The sequence below is a fragment of the Microtus oregoni genome, unplaced genomic scaffold (assembly GCF_018167655.1).
Source record: "Microtus oregoni isolate MIOR12 unplaced genomic scaffold, Mior012 000018F_ref0000195, whole genome shotgun sequence".
In the NCBI taxonomy this organism is placed as follows: domain Eukaryota; kingdom Metazoa; phylum Chordata; class Mammalia; order Rodentia; family Cricetidae; genus Microtus; species Microtus oregoni.
Window position 1 is genome coordinate 30,279,920 of NW_024543077.1, and position 22,740 is coordinate 30,302,659.

General features: G+C 40.8%; 2 pseudogenes; both read left to right on the plus strand.

The window, feature by feature from the left end:
• Positions 1-22,740, plus strand: part of LOC121458724 — a 43,214-nt pseudogene that overhangs the window by 15,597 nt on the left and 4,877 nt on the right.
• On the plus strand, positions 2,663-3,303 carry LOC121458635 (annotated as a pseudogene).

Here is a 22,740-nt window from a genome sequence, read left to right on the forward strand (position 1 = left end):
GCAAAGACCTAGAATAACTGACCGACAACTTAAGGAGGTAGGAAAATTTTAAAAACCATCTTATCCTATCTTGGCAAGATTTAACAATCCTGCTTATCCATTTTGGATATCATGTATCTTGTCAGTAGTTGAGACATGAACATGTCTTTGCCTAAAGGCCAGTTTTGGTAAGAAGAAAACAAGCTCCAAGTGAAGTGACCGGTGTTCAACATTCTCTTGGAAATAGAATGATGCTACTAGGAGCAATTTTGTCTCACTTAAACATAATTCAAAGTTATTTAAATGCCATAATCTACAGCTCTTTGAAGTGGTTGAAGATTACCTATATATGAATATAATCTCTATGTATCTAAAGAACCTGATTATTCCAACTATAAAAACCATAAATGACTATTGATCTATAATTCTTAATACCTATAAACTTAAAAACTAAGGCTCATATTAGAATATTATACAAGGGGACTGGAGAGATGGCTCAGTGGTTAAGAGCATTGCCTGTTCTTCCAAAGGTCCTGGGTTCAATTCCCAGCAACCACATGGTGGTTCACAACCATCTGTAAAGAGGTCTGGTGCCCTCTTCTGGCCTGCAGGCATACACACAGACAGAATATTGTATACATAATAAATAAATAAATATTAGAATATTATACAATAAACAACTGAAACAAATGAGGACAATGACTTCAAAATGTAAACAATGTATAAGTATCTTGATCAGAGGTAGAAATGTATGTTGCAATATGATAAATATATATTAATCCATAAAAATGTTTTTAAGCAGAGGTAGAAGCATGAATGCATACAATATTCAATATAATATCACATTATATTAATATACAATAATCTATACCAATGCAATTGCCTATAAATAATAACTCACAATATTCACTCTATTTACTCACTATTATTATTAGTGTGAGTAAGCTCACACTAATCTATTATCCCATCCAATTTTCCCATTTTTTTTCAAAGTGATCCCTCAGCCTCTAAAATTTTCTCTCCATCTTGCAACCCTATACCAATTATAATCAACCCCTAAATGATATCCCTAATTCTGAGAACAAACTTTGTTGGGAGAGGAGACCTTGTCTTTTAGAATTACTTCCAGCTGTCATGGGGGGGAATTTTCTTTCTATGGGATCCTGTGAAAGTAAAATGATGGTTAAGTTCCAAGATTACTGTCTGGTATAATTGCAAATAGTCTCTGCATATTTGGTAAGGTTTTTCTGAGCTTCCTATTAGGAGGTCTGTCCAGAACATTGTAAAAAGTGCACCATTTCAGCTAACCAAGTTGGAACCACCTTGAGTAGCTGGTTCTCAAAACAGATCTTGTAGTAGCGCTATCATCATCATGACGTCATATCAACCAGGTTGAGTTGATGTTCTGGGGCCCCATCTTCTTCCTGGAAATTTCAAAATTCACTGCAGGAAAATTTATTGTTCATTGTGCAAACCTTCAACATTAATTATATAGACATATACAGACAAATATATTCAGTGACATGGACAATAGAGACAAAAATAGATATAAAGAAAAGTAAATTTTTTTTCTAAATTCTTTTTTATTTCTGTCCCATGCTCCTGACATGAGACAGAAACTCTGAATTTTTCTTTTAACGTGTTTGGATTTATAGAGGGACAGAGCCAGTGTCCAACTCCAAAGCCAACTCTATATATTCATAAACATTTATCCACCTACAAAAGGCACCCAAGGTAATGATAGAAAAAAAGTGTAGATTATTGAATCTACTCTTAAAAAAATCAAGAGGCATATATATGTATGATGAGATAAAAGGGTAGATCATTAAAATTAATTTAAAAAGTAACTACTTATTTAAATATTTTACAATGATATAGATATGTATGCTTCCTTTTGATAGTAATTTGATATTATTTTTGTTAAAACATACTGTCTATGATGTTATATATATATACTCAAGATATTTTACCTAAAACAACTAACTTAAACATGTAGTGAAAATGGTTGCCAGGCAGTGGTGGCGCACGCCTTTAATCCCAGCACTCTGGAGGCAGAGGCAGGCAGATCTCTGTGAGTTCGAGACCAGCCTGGTCTACAAGAGCTAGTTTCAGGACAGGCTCCAAAATCAGAGAGAAACCCTGTCTCGAAAAAGCAAAAAAAAAAAAAAAAAAAAAAGAAAAGAAAAGAAAATATTTAGTCCTTGAAAGTTATTATTATTAAAGTACTGCATATTAGTAGTTTGTTACTTATTACAGTTGAAAGTATAATCATATTAGGTATGTTTTAACATTATACAGAATTTTATTATGCCTGCTGTTCTTCTTCCAGGAACCTTGATGGTGGTGAATAACATCTGTGTTAGCCAACAGAAAAAGCAGTTATCTCAAAGTGACCCTTAAACTGTTGTTTCTGACCTCTAATTACTGATCTATCTTCCAACGACAGAAGTCTCATGATATGGATATTCTCTTAGCAAACAAAAGAGATCTCTTGTGATGGCTCTCCCGGCCCTAGTGCTTTCTTCTGGTTTAGATAAATGCTGCTCCACTATTACCCAATCCCAAACAACCTAGAGAAATGATTTGAAGAAAAGTGGGGGAAGCAGGTGGTTGGGGATCCCTGCCTGAGAAGTGGGCTTTTGGGGAGACTGGGAATGAGGATCCTTCAGCTACAGGTTCTGGGATGAGTTGGGGAGTCCCCAGAAGCCAGAAGGAACACTTCAAGGACAGCATCATTGAGGACCCAGAGCTAGAAGGTGATCAAAGCTTCAGGGAGTCAGGGAGATAGAGGAAGAGGATGAGAAATTAAAGGAGCTACAAAATGAGGTAGAGAAGCAGATGAATAAGAATACAACCCCAAAATAAGAGTACAACCCCAGGCAATGCTGGCTCAGTGATCTCATCTCTTGAGGAGAAGATGGAGGCTGATGCCAGTTCCATCTATGTTGGCAATGTGGACTATGGTGCAACAGCAGAAGAGTTGGAAGCTCACTTTCGTGGCTGTGGTTCAGTCAACCATGTTACTAATTTGTCAGTCTGTGACAAATTCAGTGGCCTTGGCAAAGGGTTTGAAGATGTAGAATTCATAGACAAAGAGTCAGTGAGGACTCCCTGGCTTTAGGTGAGTCCCTGTTTAGAGTGAGACAAATCAAGATGATTCTCATCACTACAACAGACAGGGGTTTCCCACAAATCCAATACCATGCCCAGACTACTAATTACAACATCTCCCTGTCTTGATTCTACAGTGGTATTAACAGCAGGCCCTGGGATCAAGTCTACAGGGGCCAGGCTAGAGTGATATCATGGTATTCCCCTTACTAAAAAAAGTATTGGAAAAAGAGAGGGGGAAAAAAGAGGAAAGAAGGGAAAAAAGAATGTAAAAAGATAGAAAACAAACGATGACCTCGATGGGAAAAAATCTTTTTAAAAAAGGTATACTGGGGGGCTGAGAGATGGCTCAGAGGTTAAGAGTAATGACTGTTCTTCCAGCGATCCTGAGTTCAATTCCCAGCAACCACATGGTGGCTCACAACCAATTATAATGACATCTGGTGCCCTCTGCTGGCCTGCAGGGCTAAATAAATAAATAAATAAATAAATAAATAAATGAATCTTTAAAAAAAGTTATACTGTGGAAGGGGGAGAATCCCAAAATTAACTGTAGGGACCTGCTCTGGGCAGTAGGAGAGGCCCAGGGAATGGGGCAGGTGTGACATATTTCCTATGGAGATTCAACATGGACACTTCTCAAATGTGCAAACTGTTTCCTGTTTCTCTGCTCCACTTCACTCTCTTTAGGACTGCTCAAGGGTAGGTGGGTACGGGTGGTAGAAGAACTTCTTTTACACAGAGTTCTGGAAGGGCACCAATCTGTTCAGCTTATTTTCTTCCCTCATCTTCTCTCTGTCTTTTGCAGTCCCTGCCTGCTTCTGATTTACCAGGTCTAGGCACACGCCTAGGGCTCCAGCCTCTCCAGTTTTTTTTGGTGAACTATTTTGTTTGCTTTTTTGTTTATTTTTCTGTCTTGAGTGTCTTTCTTTGCAGGTTTTTGTACCAGAAAGAACTCACTCCCAGTGGATTCAGTGTGAATTCTACTTACCTTAGAGGAATACAGTACTTTGTTTTGTGAAGTTTTGCAGTGTTTTTTTTTAATTTATTCATCAGGTGTTCTGGTTTTATTTTATCTTTACATTTTCCCCTTTTATTTAAAAGGAATGGGAAGAAGTGGGAATAAGGAGGTGGGAGCTGGATTTTGTTTATTTTCTTAAACTCATTTAAAAGGGATGGGTTTTTTAAAATAATGTGTCATGGAGAATGTTGTTTATGGAAAACAAAAAAAAATGGTTTAAATTTATTTTCTGCTACATGGATTATGGTCCAAGATGTGGATTAAGCTCTATCTACCTGTCCAATACAATGCACACCTGAGAAATCTCTGCAGATCAGAAAATCCTTATTCCCCTGGAAGTAAGCTTCACTGGATCACACCATTGCAGCAAGTGGCAGGATCACAATAAAAGCATTCTGATCATGCATTGCTAGAAGGTCAATATCATCATTTCCTACCAGTTCCTAAACTATTTGTAATCCTTATAACACAAACCTGAAATTGGAATGCAATATTGAGAAATTCTGGAATCTAGACGTTCAGTTTTCTAATCTCTCTTCCCACTGCACACCAAGAGCAGTGTCCACGTGTGTACTCTGGACAATCACGATCATATGCTGAATTTCCAGAGACTCCTCTGCCCCAATAAATTCATATACAGGGAGGCTCAGAGAACACGGGCCACTGCCAACATGAACCACATGGACCAACATAACTACATGCTGGCTCATGATCAGGCCAAGTCACAGCAGAAATGACAGTTCAACAGACCTGAACACCTAACACTCACGATGGTATAGCTTGTGATCTTCCTTCCAACTCCAACTGCAGAGGCAGAATAGAATCATGGAAAGAACCCACACACTGTCTGCTACTAGTATTCCCTATTTCTAACCCTTCCCAGAATTCCTTACTGGTTAGGGCCACGTGGCTGAGCCTCAAAATATTAGCCGCCTCTCTATAGAAGATTCAGATATCAAAAGACTCCAGTTCTGCCCACCCAGCCCAGAAGACAGGGGCCTAGATTTTTTTTTTTTTTGGTTTTTCAAGACAGGGTTTCTCTGTGGTTATGGAGCCTGTCCTGGAACTAGCTCTTGTAGACCAGGCTGGCCTCGAACGCACAGAGATCTGCCTGCCTCTGCCTCCCAATTGCTGGGATTAAAGGCGTGTGCCACCACCGCCCAGCCAGGGGCCTAGATTAGAACATTTGTCTTTAGTACACATTATTCCACTCCCCTATAGCACATCCTATTCTTCATCCAAAGCACAGGGTCCTTTGTGTGCACATTGCCTTGCACACTCACTTTCCAGTGCAGCCATTCCATTCCCTCAGAGATGGGAAATCCTGAAGACAAACACAGGTCACAGTTATAAAGGAATCACTGTTCCTGTGTAACTGTGGTTACTTTGTAACTGTTGTTAAACAAAAACAGACCATGAATTAAAAAACAATCAGGATATGTTACGGCTTGGAGTGAGCAAAGACAATGTGGACATGATGAAGTTTTAATCTCAAAAATTATTTTGAAAACTTGAAACACACTGTATGGTCATGTGCTCCAGAGACGAAGGATTTGTATTAGAGCACAATAAATATTTCTCATGTATTTTCCCTAAATATGAAGATCGTATTCCAGAAAAGTAATGGTCCTGTTAAGCAGGGACACAACATTTTACCCAGATCATCTATTTTGGATAACTACTGTAAATATCACACATTAGGTTTCAAGATAAGGTCAGTCCATATCCAGATTGCCATTGTCTGTGGACTGCAAACAATGATCAATCAGGATAATAATACAGCATCACAATTGACTACCTGATTCCACATAAGTAATCTCAGTCGAAAGAGGAAAGCTCTCACCCCCAGGCTAACCTCTCACTTCCTGTACTGTGTCTCCACCAGCTTCAAAGTTGGTCAATGAGTTCAATTCTTATAACAATCCCTCTATATTTCTATGTTCCCAGTAAAAGTCAGAAAGATCAACAGACACTCATTAACTGCTCTATTTTTCTTTCTATCTGACTAGTGAAGGACAAACCTGGAAGGAGTTGCAGGACTGTCGTCCCAGAACTGGGCAGCAGAGGCAGAATTAGGTGTTCAAAATAATTCTCAATTTTTTTTTTCGAGACAGGGTTTCTCTGTAGATTTGGTGACTGTCTTGGAACTAGCTCTTGTAGACCAGGCTGGCCTCGAAGTCCCAGAGATCTGCCTGCCTCTGCCTCCTGAGGGCTGGGATTAAAGGTGTGCGCCACCACCGCCCAGCAAAATAATTCTCAATTACACAGCATGAGGCAAGCCTAAAATATAGGAGACATTGATCTACATAGAAATCTACATAACTGGAAAGAAATGAAATGAAACTATTAATGACTTAGAAACAATGGATAACAGAAACAAATAGAGATAAGAGCAGCAATACACTTAAAGAAAGTGTTTGAGCAGGGCAGTGGTGGCGCATAATTCTATAAAAAATGGAGTAAAGACCTAAACAGAGAACTCAACAGAGGAATCTAAAATGGCTGAAAGACACTTAAGGAAATATTCAATATCCTTAGTCATCAGAGAAATGCAAATCAAAACAACTCTGAGATTATAACTGACACCTGAATATATGGCTAAGATCAAAAATACTGATGACAACTTATGCTGGAGAGGTTGTGGGGAAAAGGGAACATTTCTGCATTGCTGGTATGAATGCAAGCTGGTACAGCCCCTTCAGATGTCAGGGTGGCAATTTCTCAGAAAATTAGGAAACTACCTTTCTCAAGACCAAGAAATACCACTTTGGGGAATATATCCAAAGGATGCTCAATCGTGCCACAAGGACATGTGCTCAACTATGTTCATAGCAGCTTTGTTTGTCCTAGCAGAACCTGGAAACAACCTAAATGCTGCTCAGCTGAAGAATGGATAAGAAAAATGTGGTACATTTACACCATGGAGTGCTACACAGCAGAAAAAATAATGACATCTTGAAACTTGCAGGGAAATGGATAGAACTTGCAAACATTATTTTGCATGAGGTAACCCAGACCCAAAAGACAATTATCACATGTACTCACTCATAAGTGGTTTTAAAGCACAAAGCAAAGAAAGCTAGCCTACAGACTGCAAATCCCAGATCTTAGACAAAAATGAGGATGCTAAGAGAGACTTACAGAGCTCTAATCTACATGGGAAGTATAAAGTATAAAAAGACAAGATCTCCTGAGTAAACTGAGTGCATGTGGACCGTGGGAGGGGTTGAATAGGGGAGTGGAGAGGCAGGGAGTGAAGAAAAGAAAATTGTAGAGCTCAATAAATACCAATAAAAAAATAGATCATATCTGCAAGGGATAGTTATCTAATTGCAAATTCAATGTTTCTTCACTCAAGATAACCTTCCTAATCTGGACACCCACACAATCTGGTCTGTGTTCATTCACATGACATTAATTTACACATGCTGGGCAATTACAAACCACTCCTGCTACCACAGTCAGGCCCTTTTACATAGTGGTGGCTCCAACAGCTGATTGCCTACGCTGTGCCCCCTGCAGTGCACACAATAATCTATTCTTCCTATTGTGATCTGAGGACAGAAGAAATGCTCCATATGCAAATCCTTTTCCTGCGACTGCATTAGGCAGTCAACTACACACCTTGAATGCATTATTTTACTTCACTGGGTTTTTTTATTTTGAGACAAGGTATCTCTGTAGCTTTGGTGACTGTCCTGGAACTAGCTCTTATAGACCAGCCAGGCTTCAAACTCACAGAGATCTGCATGCATCTGCCTCCCAAGTGCTTGGATTAAAGGCATGCATCACCACTGCCCAGCAAATACATAATTTTAATACTGTGAATTGGTACAGTCATTTAAGAACTTTGAAGGAGTAATATAGAGGACACTCAAGGTTGCCTAGGAAAGCAACAAAGAGGGACCAAAGCCACCTGAGTCAACATAACAGAAGTTGTCTCAGAAGCAATATTTCTATCGGGACAGAAATGCAGCTCTTCTAGAATTAATATGCCTTCCCTCTGAGAAATCACATCACACACTTAGGAGATTAATAAAGAAAGTATCTTTAATGATGTTATGCCTTGATCTCTGTCCAATGCTCAAGGGACAGAAGTTAGATAGATTGTGCATTCAATATATGCTGTTAGTCATAAGTATCCCATAGGATAATGGTCCAGATTATACTCTGAACAATTGAAATAGAAACAGGCAACTTGCCAGTCTAAATATTTAGGCAAAAATATTCTCAGACTATTTTCTCAAGTATGCCCATGGCCTGTTACAGCAGCTCATTCTTCACTGACAGGGTTCTAAGGTGAAGATCACAAGGGAGGAGAAAGACTGGACTGGACAAGTAAAAGATAAAAAAGATAGGGTGGGGAGGTGTTGCAGAAGATACGTCCCAGCCAAGTAAGCTTCTTAAGAAAAATAGCATCTTAGCTGAGCAGTGGTGGGGCATGTCTTTAATTCCTGCCAGCAGATCTCTGTGAGTTCAAGGCCAGCCTAGTCTATAAAAGCTTGTTCCAGGATGGGCTCCAAAGCTACAGAGAAACTTGAAAAACCAAAAAAAAAAAAATGAAAAAAGAAAAATAGCAACTTGTCAGGTGGTGGTGGCCTATACTTTTAATCCCAACACAGGAAGAAGAACCCTGTGCCTCTCTGTGAGTTCAAAGCCAGCCTGGACTATTACTTCCTAGGGGGAAATGAAGGAATTACATGAAGTCAGCAGAAACTATGATACAATGAGACAAATTTAGGGAGAGGCTAGTCCAACAATTCTACACAAAGAGTATACAGGTTATTTCGAAATCTTTGCTACGTCCAGAATGGCCTTGGTACTGAGAACCATAGCTCCATATGGTGGGAAAGGTTGAGTTGTCAAGATCTGAAGCAACCCCTCCACAAAGGCCTGGGCACCAAACCATTATGGGCTCTCCAATACACAGTCCTGTGATGGAGGAAGATCATTGGCTAATAAAGGAACTGCCTTGGCCCATTTTATTGGTTGAAAGATAGGTGGGAGGAGTAGGCAGAACAGGACGCTGGGAGGAAGAGGAAGTGAGGTCAGTCTAGACAGCTCTCCTCTCGGGAGCAGATGCCTGAGAGACGCAATGCCCTGCTCCCGGGATGAAGCTCCGACCCAGGATGGACATAGGCTAGTATCTTCCTGGTAAGTGCACCTTGGGGTGCCATACACAGATGATTAGAAATGGGCTAAATTAATATGTGAGAATTAGCCTAGAAGAGAATGGGCCAAGCAGTGTTTAAATGAATACAGTTTGTGTGTTGTTATTTCGGGCATAAGCTAGCTGAGCAGGCGGCTGGGGTGCTGGGAACGCAGCCAAACCGCCCTTATTACTACAGTCCTGGTTTTAGAGAAAGAGCTCTGTTTTAGTATCAATACATCAGATCCTTAGGGAAACTCACAGGCTTATGTACCAGGCTGTTGCTAGGTCAGCAAGAATGTCCCTCCTCCCTGCCTGAGGTCCTAAAGGAAAGCCTTGATTGCTCAGGCTAGTCCTTCACACAACACTGTTTTACATTTCAAATATATGTCACCGGTAATATTGGTCTTCTGACAGAACTATGCCTCTCTCAAAAAGAAAACTGGAACTTTATGGCATGCCAGGTCTTAAGGTTGGTTGTGACCTGTAATGTCTCCTTGAGCAGCTTGTTAACAGGTCTATTCTTTGATATTTGGGTGGGTCTAGTAATTTTTTTTTATTTTTCAAGACAGAGTTTCTCTGTATCTTTGGAGCCTGTCCTGGAACTCACTCTTGTAGATCAGGCTGCCCTTGAACTCATAGAAATCCACCGGCCTCTGCCTCAAGCGTATTGGAATTAAAGGTGTGCACCACCACCACCCAGCAGTGACTTTTTATTTTTAACTCAGTGATGGCTTCTTTGAAATGGTTTGGAGTCAAATATCTGGACAATCCCGATAAACAATGTATACCCAGGTATTCTAATCTCTACCAGCCCTCATTAGCATAGACTCACAGTTTGGGTGTTTTAGACGCATTTCTCCCTCTGATAAATTCTACTGTGTGAGAGTTAAATAATTTTTAAGCATTGGTAAATCTATTGTATCACCAATTCTACTCTTCTCCATTATGACACAGTAGTGGAGAGCTACACGACATGTAAGATGCCTTTGATAACATCCACAAATTTAAATATAAATTCAAATTATAGTTAAAGCTTAAATGCAAAGTGCTCGATATCGAGAAGATACTGGAGAAACGAGGCTTCCCTGAGTTTGGCAACTTGTTTCCATGAATGCAGGAAACGTGTTGAAGTTGACTAGGAAGGTGTTTTTACACGCAGCTTTCCACTCCCAAGACTCAAATGAGATGAAGCCACAGAGCAAAGTTATTCAGAGGCCTGCCCCTAGGTCCAGGAGTTAGCAGGGCCCATGAGGGACTTCACAATACAGGCAATATGGCGGCAGGTTCCCACCCAGGCCCATGGAGTTCACACCATAGTGTTTTCCGCACCTCACCCTCTGCTCCTCCCCATCAGGAGACATCATTCCCTCACTCACCATGTTGTGCTTCTCCATTTTCCCAAAGTTCTCAGCTCATCATCTCCCTGCAACAGCAACTGCACCCGAGAACAGGAATCCACTGGCGCCAGCTCCTCTTCAAAGCCAAGACTGAAGGCGGCTGCCAGGAAGAGACCTGCACTGCTTCTGACTGGCAGGTCATCTGGAGTGCTGATTGGCTAGTGAGTCCTGAGTGGCTAGAGCCCCGCCCATATAGGGTACAGTGTGCTTAAAGAGACAGAATACTAGCTCCTGTCCATTCCATTCACCCCAAGAGAGAACTTTCCAGATCTGAGAATACATGCATTTTAATAGCACTGGCCCCTGGCTACTAAAGCAATCAATGTCATCTTCTTGCACTCCTAGCAACTTTCCCTTTTTCTTCCAGCATTCTGTGTGACTTATACGGTGCACTGTGCTAGGTGGGTGGAGCAATTTCCTGTCTCACAGATGTAAGGATGCCTAGAATACTAACAACTAAAGAGAGTTTTAAAGTTACAAAATGAAATATTTGTTCTGTGGTCAGGACCTCTCCCACAGCATATTTAGGTGGGATCCTAGAGGCGAAACACATGGCTCCCAGTTTGCATGGGCTCCCCCGTCCTGATTCCCTGATTCCCAACATGGGATCAACCACTAGAGGGTGCTGTACTTAATAAAATGATGGATATTTTGATTTGTTTTCATTTCACCTAATTGAACTTCTATGTGCTAGCAGAGCTGCGCAATCTTAGGATTTTTTCTTACCAAGAAGGAAGCACAAAACACACAAGAAACACTCTTAGGAGATTATTAGAGGGGGCATGTAGAGGCCTGGGAAGTTAGTGTTCAGAGACAGGGAGGACAATGGCTCATCTAGATTTTAAAAGCTGCCTGGTGCATGCACACAGGGGTTGACATGGCTCCATCATATGCAGATGATCGGGCTCAAGGAAGCGGGCAAGGGTTTAGCTGAGTCATACGTGGATCATGCAGGAGGGAACCTTTAACATCCCCAGGTGACTGAGGGCTTGTGTGCCCCTGCATGACCCCTAGAACCTAGAAGTACCAACCATATGTGGCTTAATCCATTGCAGTCACCACCTTACCAAGTGATTTGAAATGCCCATCATGAGCTGAATATTACTGGATCTATCAAGTTATAAAGTAGGACATTTACAGCTACAACCTGTTATCAAATGGGAGTGGTATATTAGAGATCAGGACCACGTAGGTCCTGAAGACACAAGGAAGATACATGAAGAAATGGCCAACTTCCAATGGTTTCTACTCCTGTTACAATGCCTTCTGCTGTCAAGCATACACCTATAGTCTATTCCCTATGATTGGTTGAATGAGGAAGAGATGACTAGGTAGTGGGATTTTCTGAGTTTGAGACGAGTCTGGCATACAGAATCAGTTCCACAATTACACAGAAAAATCCAGTCTTGAAATCACCAAAAAAAAAAAAAAACTGAATCAAACAATAACTATGACCCAACTTCAATCAGCATCTTACATTCTAGCAGCAGCAGTCACATATAAAGTATTTTGAAGAAGAAAAGTCTCTTTTTGCCTCTGTGCTTTGGCTCTGGCTACCAAGCTCATTCCTGTACTAGCATTAGTGCCTACGTCATTGTAATTTTGGTGAATACTTAAAATGAGCTGAGAAGTCAAGGTTTGTGGGCTGAACAACTGCTGGATTCTTCACTTGATCTTAGAGAAAAGGCTGAGAAGCAATCTATTGGATTCTTCAATTGCCATTGGTAAGCAGCTGTTCTTAAGTTACCTGGACCACAGCTTGTAAGACATTCTAATAAGCTCACATTTTACATCCATGGTGAGAATCATTCTACCTGTTCTGTTCATGTAGAGAATCTTGAATACTGCAGCTGTATATTTTATTCACCTAACTATAGAGGAAGATATGCCGGCTGACAATAGTGCTCATGAAGTCATTCTTTCTAGCTCCATTATTCTCTACATATTCAAATTTCCATGAACACTACCCTTTTTATAATTATTCATTCGCCTGGAGTTTGCTTCGAATTTAAGGAATAAAACCCATAAACAATGGAGTCATCATCCAGCTTTCCGATGGGGGAAAGACCAATCATCTTGAGACCTGGTTCCTGCTTTTCTCCTTCCTGTTGTGTAAAATCCCTGTGAAAACCATGTAAAAAGTACCTTCAGTTCATCTGACCTCAGAGTGAAGCCACAGAACAAATATTTCATTTTGTAACTTTATTTATTTATTTATTTATTTATTTATTTATTTATTTTTCGAGACTTGGTTTCTCTGTGGTTTTGGAGCCTGTCCTGGAAATGGCTCTTGTAGACCAGCCTGGTCTCAAACTCCCAGAGATTCCCCTGCCGAGTGCTGGGATTAAAGGCGTGCACCACCACTGCCCAGCTCATTTTGTAACTTAAAAACTCTCTTCTTGAGGGGCGGGGTGGAGCCGCGGCAGGAAGGCGAGGGGCGGGACCTGCTGGGAGCGCGGCGGCGGCGGCAGCGTGCGCGGGCACGAGCGACGGCCCTGCTTCGTGCTCAGGCGCGGCGGGCGCGCGCTGCGGCGGGTGTGCGGGACGCGGTCTGTTGTGCTCCCGGTTCTGCTCGGTCCCTCCTCGGTGGCTGGCGGAGGCCCCGAGCGCTGCGCTGCGGGGCGCGTCCCTTCCTTCCCTGCTCGTCCTGCCAGGCTCCTCTCGCACTGAGCGGTCTCTCGGACGCCACACCGGCCCGGATATGGGTCGTGGACAGCAGAAGATTCAGTCTCAGCAGAAAAATGCCAAAAAGCAGACTGGACAAAAGAAGAAACAAGGACATAACCAAAAGGTTGCTGCGAAAACTGCCTTAATATACACCTGCACAGTCTGTAGGACACAAATGCCAGACCTGACTCTTCTACTGTCTCAGACCTAGGTAACAAACCTGCAGCTGCCTTTTTTTTCTTTCTTTCTTTCTTTCTTTTTTTTTATTTTTTTTTTATTTTTCGAGACAGGGTTTCTCTGTAGCTTCTTTTTTTTGGGGGGGGGGGGGGGGTTTCCTGTCCCGGAACTAGCTCTTGTAGACCAGGCTGGCCTCGAACTCCCAGAGATCCGCCTGTTTCTGACTTCCGAGCGTGCGCCAGCACCGCCAGGCTGCAGCTGCTTTTTGTAAACAAACTGTTGATCAGCAAAAATAAAGGGGCTACAGAAACACTCATTTTTATGCTGTTCCCTTTGGGCTTCATGCAAAGACAATTCTGTGTAAGTGTATAGTCAACTCTGATTTGGAAATCTGAAAAATCAGTCCATTCTTATAAAGTTTTTTTTACAATTGTAATTATATTGATGTTCATATTGTGTAAAATAACTCATTCGATAAAGTAGTGCTTTGATTTCACAACATCACAAGAAAAAAGAAACTCTCTTTAGTTGTTAGTGTTCTGGGCATCCTTACCCTTGCGGGACAGGAAATTGCTCAATCCACCTAGTACAGTGCTCCATACAAGCTAGTGAGTCACCATTGCATCCAACAGGAAAAAAAGAAAGTTCCTCTGGAGAGCTAGAAGATGACATTGATCACTTTAGTAGCCAGGGGCCAGTGCTATTAAATGCATGTATTCTCAAATCTGGAGAAGTTCTCTGTTGGGGTGAATGGAATGGACAGGAGCCAGTATTCTGTCTCTTTTAGCACACTGTACCCCTATGGGTGGTGCTTTCGCCACTCAGGACTCACTAGCCAATCATGCACTCCAGGTGACCTGTCAGTCAGAAGCAGTGCAGGTCTCTTCCGGGCAGCCACCTTCAGTCTTGGCTTTGAAGAGGAGCTGGTGCCAGTAGATTCCTGTTCTCGGGTGCAGTTGCTGTTGCAGGGAGATGATGAGCTGAGAACTTTGGCAAAATGGAGAAGCACAACTTGGTGAGTGAGGGAACGTGGTCTTCTGATGGGGAGGAGCAGAGGGCGAGGTGCGGAAAACACTATGGTGTGTCCTTCCGTCATCTGCATGGAAACCTGCCGCCATAGTCCCTGTACTGTGAAGTCCCTCATGGTCCCTGCTAAACTCATGAGTCTAGGGGCAGGCCTGTGTATAATTTTGCTCTGACTCAATCTGCTTAAAGTATTGGGAGCAGGAAGCTGTGTTTAAAAACACTTTTGTAGTCAACTTCAGCAGGGTCGATGCATTCACGGAAACAAGTTGCCAAGCTCAGAGAGGCCTAGTTTCTTCAACATAGTTTCAATATTGAGCACTTTGCATTTAACCTTTAAATGTAATCTCCATTTATATTTAAATCTGTGGAGGTTATCAAATACATCTCACATGTTGGGTAGGTCTCCACTACTATACGATAATGTAGAATAGTAGAATTGGAAATACAAAGGATTTACCAATGCGTTTGAAATAATTAAGTCTCACAAAGTAGAATTTAGCAGAGGGAGGACTGTGTCTAAAACACCCAAAAGCTAAGTATATGCTAATGAGGGCTGGTAGAGATTAGAATGCCCAGGTATACATTGTTCATCAGGATTGTCCAGATATTTGACTCCAAACCATTTCAAAGAAGCCAGCACTGATATTTTTTTTAAAAAATTGCCGGTGGGCAACGATGGTGCACACCTTTAATCCCTGTAATCCTGAGGAAGAGGCAGGTGGATCTCTGTGAGTCTACAAGAGCAAGTTCTAGGACAGGCTCCAAAGCTACAGAGAAATCCTGTCTCGAAAAGTCAAAAGTAAATAAATAAACATCACTAGGCTCATCCAAATATCAAAAAACAGACCTCTTATGAAGCTGCTCAAAGAGGCATTACAGAGTCACAGCCAACCATAAGGCCTGGTCTGATTTCAAGTTCCTGTTTTCCTTTTGAGAAAAGCATAGTTCTACCAGAAGGGCTATATGACACCAGGTGACCTATATTTGAAATGTAAATCACTGTTGTGTGAAGGACTGGCCTGAACAATCAAGGCTTTCATTTAGAACCTCAGGCAGATAAGAGGGACATTCTTGGGAGACCTAGTAACAGCCTGGGACATAAGCCTTGTGAGTTTCCCTAAGAACCTGATGTATTGATAATAAAACAGAGCTCCTTCTCTAAAACCAGGAATATGCATTGGAGCTGGTAATGGTCTGGTGCCCAGGCCTTTGTGGAGGGGTTGCTTCAGATCTTGACAACCCAACCCTTCCCACTAGATGGAGCTCTGCACTTAGCCAAGATTTCAAAATACCCTGTATATCCTTTGTGTAGAATTGTTGGACTAGCTTCTTCCTAAATTTGTCTCATTGCATGATAGTTTCTGCTGACTTCATATAATTCTTTCATTTCTCCTCAGGAATTAGTATACAAAATGCTAGACATCATCTTCTCTCTCCCTGTATTCTTTTTCTTGATACAGTGTTTCTCTGGCCTTGAACTCACAGAGAAACACAGGGCTCTTCTCCCTGTGTCTTGGGATTAAAGGCATATGCTACCACCACCTGGCTATTTTTCATAAGAAGCTTATTAGCATGGGACATATCTTCTGCAACACCCCCCCCCGGTCTTTTTTTATTTTTTACTTGTCCAGTATTTCTCATCCCTTGTGACCTTCACCTTACAACCCTGTCAGTGAAGAATGACCTGCTGTAACAGGTCACTGGCGTACTTAAGAAAATATTCTGGGAATATTTCTTGTCTAAATATCTAGACCAGCATGTTGCCTGTTGCTACCTCAATTGTTCAAAGTATAATCTGGACACAGTGGTGGCGCATGCCTTTAATCCCAGCACTCGGGAGGCAGAGGCAGGCGGATCTCTGTGAGTTCAAGAACAGTCTGGTCTACAAGACCTGGTTCCAGGACAGGCTCCAAAAACCACAGAGAAACCCTGTCACGAAAAACCAAAAAAAAAAAAAAAAAAAAGGGCTGGAGAGATGGCCCAGTGGTTGAGAGCACTTGCTGCTCTTCCAGAGGTTCTGAGTTCGATTCCCAGCAACCATATGGTGGCTCACAACCATCTGTAATGAGATCTGGTACCCTCTGGCTTGTGGACATACATGGAGGTAGATTGTTGTATACATAATAAATAAATCCTTAAAAAAAAACAAAGTATAATCTGGACGAAGTGCCTAAGAGATACTTAAAAGATAACAGCATATATTGAATGCAAAATCTGTCTAACCTGGTTCCACTTGAGCATTGGACAGAGATTGATGCATACTGTTATTAAAGAGATTTTTTTTCATTAATCTCCTAAGTGTGTGATGTGATATCTCAGTGAAAAGGCATATTAATTCTAGAAGAGTTTCATTTCCATCCTGATAGAAATATTGTTTCTGAGACAAGTTGTGTTATGTTGACTCAGGTGGCCTTGGTCCCTGTCTGCTGCCTTACACAGCAGTGACCTTGAGTGTCCTCTATATTACACCTTCAAAATACTTAAATGACTAAACCAACACACAATTTTAAAATTATGTATTTGCTGGGCAGTGGTGGTGCATGCCTTTAATCCCAGCACTCAGGAGGCAGAGGCAGGCAGGTCTCTGTAAATTCAAGGATAGCCTGGTCTACAAGAACTAGTTCCAGGACAGACACCAAGACTACAGAAAAACCCTGTCTCAAAAAACAAAAACAAAATGAATAAAATTATGCATTTGAGTCATGTAGTTACAGTCAAATGCATTTGCAGGGAAAGGATTTGCATATGCAGTATTATTTCTGTCTTCAGACCACAGTAGAAAGAATAGATTATTGTGTGCACTTCAGGGGGCACAGCATAGGCAATCAGCTGTTGGAGCCACCACTATGAAAAAGGGCCTGATTGTTGTAGCAGGAGTGATTTGTAATTTGCTAGCATATTTAAATTAATGTCATGTGAATGAACACAGACTAGATTGTGTGCTATACATATTGGGAAGGTTGTCTTGAGTCAAGAAATATTGAATTAGCAAATAGGCAACTATCCTCTGCAGATATGATTGATCTTGCTTGACACAGTTATTTCGGCTCAGTGATTTGAAAAACAGGCCATTGACTAACTCTATGTGTCAAGTTACAGATCTCAGCAGCCAACATATGTATATGGGCACCATCAATCTACCTCTTATTAATGACATCCCCTCCCCTAGGGAAGGGCCTTCTCTTTTTTCAAAGTTATTATAGAAAATTTTATTTAATCTTAAAAGTACATTATTATCATCACTTCAAAAATCACTTTTTGGTATCAGTTTCAAATACTTTCTTTAAGTGTATTGCTGCTCTTTTCTCTATTTGTTTCTGTTCTCTAATGTTTCTAAGTCATTAGTAGTTTTATTTCATTTCTTTCAAGTTATGTTCATTTCTTTGTAGAGCACTGTCTCCTGTAGCTTAGGCTTGCTTCATGTTGTGTAATTGAGAATTATTTTCAACACCTAATCCTGCCTCTGCAGCCCAATGCTGGGAAGACAGTCCTGTAACTCCTTCCAGGTTTGGCCTTGACTTATCAATGAGAAAGAAAAATAGCAGTTAATAAGTGTCTGCTAATCTTTCTGGCTTTTATTTGGGAACTTAGAAATGAAGAGGGATTGGTATAGGCTTGCAGTCTTCTGTTCCTATTTAAAGTGTTCAGAGTGTGGAGCCTGAACCTAAAAGATGCAAAGATGGCAACATGTGGAATGCAGAATCTCTTCTAGCCTGGCTTCTCTTCGAGCTGCATCTAGAGATGGGTGTACCATATAATCATAGAGACTTATTTATTGATCTCTCAAATGTGTAGAGTGAATTCTCTCTGGGGAAGTCCTATCAGTTCTAAACAACCGTAGTTTCAGGCTTTCAGAAATTCCTTTCCGAGACTAGCTATCTTACCCTGACATAAGTGGCTTTGGTCCCAGACTTTTCCTCTCCAGGGCAATGACCTTGTTGTCCTGTATGACACCTTCAAAATCTTAAATTAAATGATTGTAGCACCTCAGTTTCAAAGTTACACATTTGAGTCAGGAAACTGAATATCCACTGCAGGAAAAATATTTGCATGTGGAGAGTGGTCTCTCTCTTGAGATCAGAATAGAAACAACTATCTCTATTTTTTCTCTTCTCCAATGTTTCTAGGTCATTAATAGTTTCATTCCATTTTTTAAGTGATGTTGATTGTTGATTTCTTTGTAGAGCAATGTCTTCTGTGGCTTAAGCTTGCCTCATGCTAAGTAATTGAGAATTGCTTGAACACCTAATCCCACCTCTGTTGTCTACCACAAGTCAGAAGCCAAATTTGGGCGATAACACATGTTATACTTGTACTGGAAACAAGAAAGATGCACAATCTATAAGTGATAGAATCTTCTTCTGAAGTTCGCTTCAGCACTGTTGCACCAATCTGTTTTGCAGAGTTGGAAACTCAGTTAAGATTCTGTGAGAGTTTACTGAATGAATTTGTAAAAATGGAGCCACAGTTGTATGATGCGATGATAGGATGTTGAGATACCAAGCTATGAGACATATGCCATAAAGAGCTTCATACAGGGAGTGGAAGCAGCAAAAGAGAGACATATACAGGAATAGAACTATGTAAGCCCTTTGAGAATGAAGTCCTAACAGCCTGAGACAGACCTACATGATTCATTGTTTGCCCTGATAAGTTTTAGTCTTACCTTGGTCAAATACCCTAACTGTACTCATATTCCTTTTTTTAAAATTTATTCTTCTCTCATACTATACAATGAGTCAATACACCCAATTTTTCATCTTATTTTTCCTTTTAGTAGTTAGTAATTCTTCATTCAGTTTCAGTTTTCTTATGTGTACTGTGTACATTGATCTGCTTCCTTGCCTCTCTCTGTTAATAGACATTTCTCTTGTAAGGTGATATCTTATTCAAAGGGTACAGAAGTATAGAATCCTGAACATAATTAGCTGTTAGTCTAGGACCAGGAAAATGGAAATAAATGTTAGGAATAATGGCAGAAATTGAGTATTGTGGTCATAGGATTTCAGTTGGAAATAAACTCCAGAAAAAAAATTAATCCTGAGGTCGTTTGTGTGATATTTTGGCTCAAATCTTTCTTCCTCTGCCTGTGCTCTATAAATTGAGTAAGACAGAATTAAAAAATAATGAGCTAATTTCTTAAATGGAACATTGAATATGTTCAAAGGTTATCACTGATGGCTTATTCAGGTGCACAGTGGAAAAAACAAGTGAGCAAAAATTAATAAAAATGAGAAGGTAGTTTCAGACAGCAGTCATGTGTTGAGATAGGCAGGGATTTTCAAGGTGTTTATCACCATTATAGAGAAGGCCCATGCTATGGAATGGAAGCTTATCAAGGTGCCACAAGCATAAGACTCTGGCCACAGAAAACTTCAATTTAGGGAAGGTGTGAGCAAAGTGATTCATAGTCTCAGGAAGCTACTTCTTTTTTTGTTTGTTTGTTTTTGTTTTTGGAGACAGGGTTTCTCTGTGGTTATGGAGCCTGTCCTGGAACTAGCTCTTGTAAACCAGGCTGGTATCAAACTCACAGAGATCCACCTGCCTCTGCCTCCCGAGTGCTGGGATTAAAGGCATGCGCCACCACCACCTGGCAGGAAGCTACTTGTTTCAAAACTTTCTGCACCTGTGGTCCAAGCTTGTTAGTGTCCTTCACAAATAAGAAATCACACTTTTCAGCATCACCCCTATGTGTTGCTCTTGGAAACAAGAAAGAATCAAAATTTAAGATCATGAATTTTTAGTTTATGGTTACAGTTTATCATTGTTGCAGGCATCTATGTTATGCAGAGTTAGAAGCCCAGAGAGGAGACAGTGAGAGTTCATTGCATGGAGCTCTGAGGATTGAAGCCTGGCATTGTTGGTTGTTTTCTTTTACTTCTTTCTCTATTGAGAATCTGCTACCCATTTATCAAATAAATCTCACACATGGAGGCTTATGTTTTCTTTCCTTTTTTTTTTTTTTTTTTTTTTTTGGTTTTTCGAGACAGGGTTTCTCTGTTGTTTTGGAGCCTGTCCTGAAACTAGCTCTTGTAGACCAGGGTGGTCTTGAACTCACAGAGATCCTCCTGCCTCTGCCTCCCGAGTGCTGGGATTAAAGGCGTGCGCCACCACCGCCCGGCTGGCTTATGTTTTCTTATAAATGTCTGACCTTGCTTTGCTTTGGCTTCTTTCAAGGATGGTTATTTTAAACTTAATTTTTTCTTTCTATCTTTTCACTCTGGCCTTCATCTTTCTCTATTCTGTATTCCCTTCTTTATTTCTGACTCCATCATTTGCTGTGTAGCTAGGTGAATGTCTCCTGTTGTTCTCTCCTTTTCTTGCCTTGTCTTCACTTTTTCATCCCAGAGTTCTCCTTTCTTTTATTCTCTTTGGCTGCCAGCCCTCTCTATGCTTTCTTGTCGTTCTCTTGGTCCTTCAGTTCTTTTCCATATAAACCAGGTATTTTAGATAGGCAAAGTATCACAACTTCACAGAGCTAAACCAATGCAGCATAAAAAATGGCAGCACTTCTTTGCATCATTAAATCAAAAGTTCTACAGCATAAACAAGTAAACACAATTAGAGATGTTATTTCACAACACACTGGATTTTCATTTTGAGCCCAAAGATGTTAAGATACCTAAGTTATGACACAACTTCCATGGAGACCTAGCTGCTCATAGGGAGTGGAAGTTACCAAAGAGAGAAATGCATGAGAAGTCGCAAGGACAGGGCCGTTTAAGCTATTTGAAACTGAAGCCATCCATCTGACAAGGGAGCTACAGGATTTGATGTTTGTCCTGCTCTGCTTCAGTCTTTCCATGGTCCAGTCTTCCCTCACTGTGTCTCCATCTTTCTCTTCTGCAATGTTAATGGGATTATGTGCCATTCTATATTGGCAATATGTAACTAGTTTTCATGTTTTACAAGATGTTACTGTCAAGAGACAGAAGCTTCTCAGCTTCAGGATGTGCCGTTTATTATCTGTGCTACTGTGGTTTTACGAAGGAAGTGGTCTACTGTGCCCATGTATTACAGGCTTCTTCCCACTTTCTCTTCTATCAGGTTCAGTGTGTTCGGATTGATATTGAGATCTTTAATCCATTGGGACTTGAGTTTTGTTAATGGTGACGAACATGGATCTATTTTTATTCTTTTACAGGTTGTCATCCAGTTATGCCAACCCCATTTGTTAAAGATACTTTCTTTCTTCCGTTGTATAATTTTAGCTTTTTGTCAAAAATCAGGTGTTCTTAGGTTTGTGGGTTAATAGCTGTGTCTTCAATTCAATTCCATTGGTCAACGTCTTTTTTTTTTTTTTTTTTGGTTTTTCGAGACAGGGTTTTTCTGTGGTTTTGGAGCCTGTCCTTGAACTAGCTCTTGTAGACCAGGCTGGTCTCGAACTCAGAGATCCACCTGCCTCTGCCTCCCAAGTGCTGGGATTAAAGGCATGTGCCACCACTGCCCGGCAACGTCTCTGTTTTTATGCCAATACCAAGCTTATTTTTTTTTTGCTTTTGTTTTTTTTTTTTTTTTTCAAAATAGGGTTTCTCTGTAGCTTTGGGGCCTGTCCTGGAACTAACTCTTGTGGACTAGGCTCATCTTGAACTCACAGAGATCCACCTGCCCTGCCTCCTGAGTGCTGGGATTAAAGGCATATGCCATCAGCATCCAGCCAATACCAAGCTTTTTTTCATTGCTGTAGAGTTTGATGTTAGGAGGGTCATGCCTCTGGAAGTTCCTTTATTGTATAGGATTGTATTGGCTATCCTGGGTTTTTTGTTTTTTCCATATAATGTTGATTATTGTTCTCTCAAGATCTGTGAAGAATTTTGTTGGGATTTTGATAGGGATTGCACTGAATCTATAGATTGCCTTTGGTAGAAATGCCATTTTACTATGTTGATCCTACCAATCCAAGAGCATGGCAGATCCTTCCATTTTCTGGTCTCCTCTTCAATTTCTTTTTTGGAAGACTTAAAGTTTTTGTCAAAGAGATCTTTCACTTCCTTGGTTAGAGTTACCCCAAGATATTTTATGCTATTTGTGGCTATCATTAAAGGTGATATTTCTCTGATTTCCCTCTCCACTTCTTTATCTTTTGTGTATAGGAGGGCTACTGATTTCTTTGAGTTGATCTTGTATCCTGCCACATAACTTAAGGTATTTATTAGCTGTAGACATTCTCTGGTAGAGTTTTGGGGATCACTAATGTACACTATCATATC